We start from the raw sequence: 6558 nt of genomic DNA, 5'->3' as shown, positions 1-6558 counted from the left end.
ATACTATTACAGTCGTGGTTTCTGCAGCAGCCCACATTGTTGTAGCTGGTATTTATAACTGCCTTCTTTCACTCCCCATTTCTCATTCCCTTTGCCTTGAGATGCCATGTCAGCTGCTCATGGTGCTTGGTCTGGCAGGATGACTCAAACCTTCATTACGGAACAGTCTGAACCATTAGATGTCCTGCCTAGATGGCATTGCTGTAATTTTTCATTAACTCTGATCATAAAACACAGGAGTACTAAGAAGCTCTCTAGATATGTCAGGCATAGTGTTCCTTAGCCCCTGGTCTAGTAGGAACCCAATATCCGTTATTGTTTGTTTTGTTTTTGTTTTTTACTTTCCATCAGCCGAGCCAGTAGTGGATCCCCTCAAGCCAGTCTCTTAGTTCAGATGAATGAAGAGTTCAAAGTGGTCAGCTTGTAGACACAACTTCCATTTCAATGGAATCATTTTGGTTCCCCTGTTGAAAAAATTTCTCAATTCGTAACTAATAACTGTAGTCCAGCAGAGCCAAAAGTTTGCTTCTTGATATCAAAGTTTGGTTTTGGAGCAGAAGAAGCAAAATTTTGCTACTAGATACCCAGGAGTAACAGTGAGAGAGGCCTGCATATTGCATCCTTCATTCTTGAGGACATAGATGTAGCTATAGAAAAAATAGTTCCATATACTTGATGCTGCGATACAGCATTGCCACCTCCTAGACTGTCAGCCAAGCCCCCAAGGCACTGCCGGGAAGGCATTCCTACATCTCAGGTTTTAAAAGATCATTGCACTGTACTATTGAGCCAACCATTTCAGCATGGGGAAGAACATCAGGAGACTCATGTAATGCATTAGTATGATCTCATTGCCATATTCATTTCCTGTAAAGTGAGTTGCATGTTTAAAACTGGTGCAGTATGGGATACCACGATAGTTGATACAGCCTTTCGTTACAGCCTTTCCTAATACCACAGTGTTGGTTTTCTTGAAGCGCCGTGGGTAGGAATGAAAATCCTTATGCAGAAGAAGAGTCTATTTGAGGAAGATCAAAGTGATGCCCCTTTACCTGTGGAAGCAGACCAAAGTAATCAGCGTGCCACCTGGAAGCTGACTGACCAGTCTGGGACATGGTGCAATACTGGGGAATCAGCGCTGGTCTCTGCAGCTAGCAGGTGGAATAGTCAGCAGTTACTGTAGTGAGGTGGACCTGGTAAATGAAAGTTAGTGTTGCCAAGCCCATGAACAACCTCTGTCTCAGCCACCATAATCATGATGCACCATGACTGCTTAAAAGATAACGGGGTGCACCTAAGGAGGTATGGATGTGGGTCAAGTAGCTTACTGTGGCCTCGGCGAAGACCACAAGTATATGGGTACCTCAGTTCTACAACGTTAAGAAGTTAGACCTGCCAGTAACCCAAATGATCTTGAAAAGAGTTTCTCTCTGAGTCTTCAATTAGTCACCAGCCTGGTTGATACCTTAACTTTGATTTTGTGAGACCCTAAGCAGAGAATCATATCCAGACTGCCTGGATTTCTGATCTACAGAACTGCTTATATATTTGCATTGTTCTAAGCTGCTAAATGGGGGGTGATTTCTTTTGCCGCAGTAACAAACTAATACATGTGGTGCCTGCATATTCGGAAGTAACAAATGAAAATCAGTTATGATGTTTTTTATTATCTAGTCTACTGGTCACAGGGAACTACACATGAGACCACCGGTGTAGGATGAGAGAATTTTCTCTTTTTTCTGGGCCCAATCCATGCTAACAGGGTTTCAGTCACTTGTCAATGGGTCACGGTACTGAACAACATTGAGGAATGTGCTAAAACAAGCACCTATTACAAAAAAACAAACCCAAAACTTAACCTTGTTGACTTTGCGTAACTACCAAAACTGGGGATATGCCAGACCTGGATCCTTAGAAGACTGGCCTGGCATCCCAGCACATCTTCAGGGGCAAACTCACTGGACCAAAGAATGGGGATGTCAGGCCCAACAGTCAATACCAAGGGATTTTGTTGCATCAAGTCATGGGTTCCTTAAGTTCCTCCTCTTAATTATCGACAGTAGTTCAAATGTCCCAAAAGGAAAAAGTGCTTTCCTACATACCTTTTATCCAGAGCAGTTCCCCTTCTGCCTTTACAGTAATCATGCCAGTGCTGCCACTTTCGTAGAACTCCAGGACAGACAGTGTAGCTGAAACTTTGTCACCGGGTCACCTATCTGAGTCAATGCATCTGCAGGAACTAAACTAATAAGTGGACACCTCACCCAGGAAACCAATTTTTTTGCTCTATGATGTCCCTGGACCGGCACCACCTCTATTTCCTGTCAACAAAGCTACAACCTCTAGGTTTTGCTGAGGCCATCCTTGCATGAAAAGCCCTTGTTCGCCGCATCTCAACGTATCCCCCAGGGACTGTCAACATAGCCTGTCTAAAGATAACTTTGCCTGTGGTCCAACCCTAAAAGGGGAAGTCCATTGAAAGATCTTACTAATGCCGCCACCGAACTCTACCATTCATTAACGGGTCCAGTAACCACTGCCGACTTAGCGGCACAGAAACTTTCAATTATACGCCAGAAAACGGGAGACCCCTTTTATCGGCCCTCCACTGCTTTCACCACTTTAATGCAAAATACTTTTGCAGGAGAAATTTCAGCATCAAACAAATTTTGTGGGTCTGAGGATCTTCAGCATATCTACAATTACCCACTGTGGAAGGGGCGATGCTCTATCACTTACGTTTCCCTTATCTAACTTTCACATGGGCTAACACGTCTCTCCCTTTCCCCGTGTACCAGCGTAGCAAGATTCAGCTCCCAGCAAGACCCTGTATTCCCTTAAGTTTACTACTGCCCTCTCTATGGGGATTATCATGGTCAGCTACGGGAGGTAGAGCCTCGACATCCAGCATAACCGGTTTGAGGAGATGACGGTGGCCCACCCACGAACGGCAGAGGGCCTCCCTACACTTCAACAGCAGCTGGACTCCCTAGCCATTATAGTCCGACAAAACCGAAAAGCCTTCAATCTTCTCACAGACGGTCAAAGTCACACGTTGGTATGTGAGAGATGAATGCTCTTTTTACATCAATCAGTCTGGTTTAGCCCAAGAAAATATCAGAAATGTCATCACCCAGGCAAACGAAATGAACACTTTAGGAACTTCCATGGGAACTGGAAGCATTAGCTATTGTCTGCTCTGCTCCCTTTAACACTGCCAGTCGTTAACATACTTTTAGCTTTGACTTTTGGTCCCAGTGTGTTTAAAACGCTGATTTCTTACTCTCTTGCTTACAGCTTCTCCAGGTCCATATGATGGTCTTGCAAGGTTTTCAACCTTGGGTTGCTAATGAGCTATCTCATGTCTTGCCCACCAGTCCAGTGAAACATGTGGTTCCCACCCTGTAGGATCAGGCAGGAAGAGACGTTAGGGACCAGGCTAGGCAGGGAGAATGCTCCACTCAGCAGGAAACAGCGTTAGAAGAACATTAATCGACCTAAAACAACACACGTGTATTATCCACAGTTCTGCAAGTCAAGACCAGGAAGGCTCAACCGGCCTCTCTGCTGAGTCTCTCCCAAGGACAACTCTAAATGGGCCGGCTGGGTGCTAATGTGGAGATTGTGGAATAATCCACTTCCGAGCTTATTCAGGTTATTGCTCATTCGGATCTAGTTCCTTAAGGTGGTAGGAGTGTGGTTCCCATGTTTTGGTTGGCTGTCATCCAGGGACTGCTTTAAACGCTTAGAGCCACCCTATACCTTCTGGGGAGCACTGCTTTATCCTCAAAGAGGGCCTGCTGTGTCACATCCTTCTTGTGCTTTGACTCTCTTAGCTCTTCTTCTGCTCCTGTGTGATGAAAATGCTCTACTTTTCAAGGATTCCGCTGCCAGGTCTGGCCCAGCCACACCACACTCATGTCTCAAGGTTAACTGACTTGACACCTTAATTCTCCGGCAAAATCCCACCATAGCAGTATTAGGATTAGTGCTTGATTGAGTATCCGGGAGATGGGAATCTGGGGAATCAGACTACAGCTGTCTCAGTCAGCTCCAGCTGCTATCACAGAATACCACAGACTGGGTGGCTTCATCACCAGGCATTTCTTTCTCATCGTTCTGGAGGTTAGAAGTCCAAGATCAGGATGCCAGCATGCTCAAATTCTGGTGGGGGTCCTCTTCCTGGCTTGTAGTCAGCCACTTTGCTATATCCTTACATTTTGAAGAGGCATGGAAGAACAAATTCTCTTTTCTCTAATTAGAAGGGCATTAATCTCATCATAGGGACCCAACCATCATGACCACATCTAAACCTAATGACCTCCCAAACAGTCTACCTCCAAATATCATCCCATTGGGATTTAGGGTTCATCGTATGAATTCTCAGAGGTCACACATATTCAGTCCGTTCATAATGCCTGCCAAACACGCAAGCCAGAAGTGGGCAGCAGCATTACGACAGGACCAACTGGGATAGCCCTGAAGGACAGTAGAGAAGGGAAATCCTCCCAGAGGAAAGAACTTTGAGCAGTGCTCCTGTGTGGAGGAGAGATGGCCAGACTTTTAAGTGTGTATCCTTGTACAGGCTGTGTCTCATTTATTGGCCGAATGATTAGGGACTTTGAGGACACATGATTGAAAATCTGTGACAAGGAGGTCTGGGGAAAAATATGTGGACAGACCTGTCCGAGTGGACTTTCAATGTGAAGATATTTGAGTCTCATGAGAGTTCTCACCAAAGGGTAACCTCAGCAGAGCAGAAGTTTAATAATCTGAAGGATAAGGTACCTATTATCTAGATATTAATCAGCCTCTCTCCCCAACACTTGTGTCACAGCCTCATGAGCTCACAAAGTGGCCAAAGTGACAGGGATAGAGATTATGCTTCAGAGGCATGGACTTCCACTCACCAAGGCCAACCTGGCTATAGTCCATAGAGACATCAGACAGCCAAGGGTCCCTGGCTAAACTCCACTTTCAAGCCTATAACGGCCTGAAGGTTGAAAAACCAGACTGCTGGTCCTGAATGAAACCCACAACCCAGAAAAAGAATTGTCACTGTTTGCTTGCCCTTTCCCAACTGAGTCTTTCTCATTAATGCTGCCGGGTACCCGGGGGAAGAGGGTAGAGCCATGGGAAAGTTGTGTCTCGTGCAGGAGTGGCAATGGGGAGCCTGGTCTCTTCGGTTTCTGTGTGATGGCACAGAAACAATCTGGGAGGTGGGGGCCTGTTAGCAGGATTCCCTCTCGCTTTGCTGAGAGTTCTTTCCTCCCTAATTTTCCTTTTCAACCGACACATTCCCCTCCTCACCCTGTAATGTGTGCGTGAACTTAATCTTTCCTGGTCATGTGACAAGAACTCAGTTTCAGCTGAACTAAGGAACAAAATTCTGTAACATAGTCATTGCTGAGTGTACAATCTGCCAGAAACAGAGAGCAACACTGAGTCTCTTATATGGCACCTGTCTCCAGGGTGATCAGCTAGCCACCAGATGGCAGGTGCTTACATTGGACCACTTTCAATATAGAAGGGACAGGGCTGTGTTCTTACTCAAATAGACACGTATACTGACTATGGATCTTCATTTCCACCCACAGTGATTTGAGAAAATCAACATTTGAGCAGTTAGAAAAAATGCCTTATTTACCACCAGGGTATTCCACACAAGGCACTCACAGATAACAAAGTGTAGCGATGGGCCCACCCTCATAGGAATTCACTGGTCTTAATATTTATATTCCCTTATCCTCCATCAGCTTTTTTTTAAGGTGGTACTGTCTTACCCACCCTGGCCTTGAACTCCAAATCAGGCTCCCGAACTGTCCCACATTATCTGAAGATGACTGGATCAACAGAACTGTGCAATGGACTTGTGGAACTCAGTTATAGTGCAAGCTAGGTGGCAATGTCTTGCAGATCTGAGAAATCACTTAGGAAGCAGTGTTTGCTGTATATTTGAATCCAACACAGTTTGCTTTCTTTCCCATAGTCAGGATTCTTGGTCCTAGATTCAAGGGGTATAACTGGGGGTGTCTCTACTCATACTCTATACCCCAGTGACCCACTAGCAAAAACGTTTCCTATTTTCCTGACGTTAGGCTCTGCTGAACTAGAAGTCTTATTTCCAAAGGAAGAAATGCTTTCACCAAGGGACACAACAGTGATTCCATTGAAAAGACATTCATACTGCCAGCTGGCCATTTTGGTCTCTTCATCACTTTCCATCTAGAGGCAAAGGAGGGGGTCATCCACTGGCTTGGGATGATGAACCTGACGATAAAAGGGGGATTAATTGCACTACACCAGGAGCTAAAAAGGAGTATGTCTGCTGTGTCTAGAGAGCTTCTTAGTCCTCCCATGTTTTCTGATTACACTTAATGGAAAAGTACAGCAACCCAATCCAGGCAGGTATCTAATGGTCCTTCAGACTGTTCAGTGATGAAGGTTTGAGTCATCCTGCCAGGTCAAGCACCATGACCAGATGACATACTATCTCAGGGCAAAGGGAATGAAAAATGGGTAGTGAACGAAGGCAGTTATAAATACCGGCTACAACTA

The sequence above is a fragment of the Callithrix jacchus genome, chromosome X, assembly GCF_049354715.1.
Source record: "Callithrix jacchus isolate 240 chromosome X, calJac240_pri, whole genome shotgun sequence".
Classification (NCBI taxonomy): domain Eukaryota; kingdom Metazoa; phylum Chordata; class Mammalia; order Primates; family Cebidae; genus Callithrix; species Callithrix jacchus.
This window is presented reverse-complemented; position numbering follows the sequence as displayed.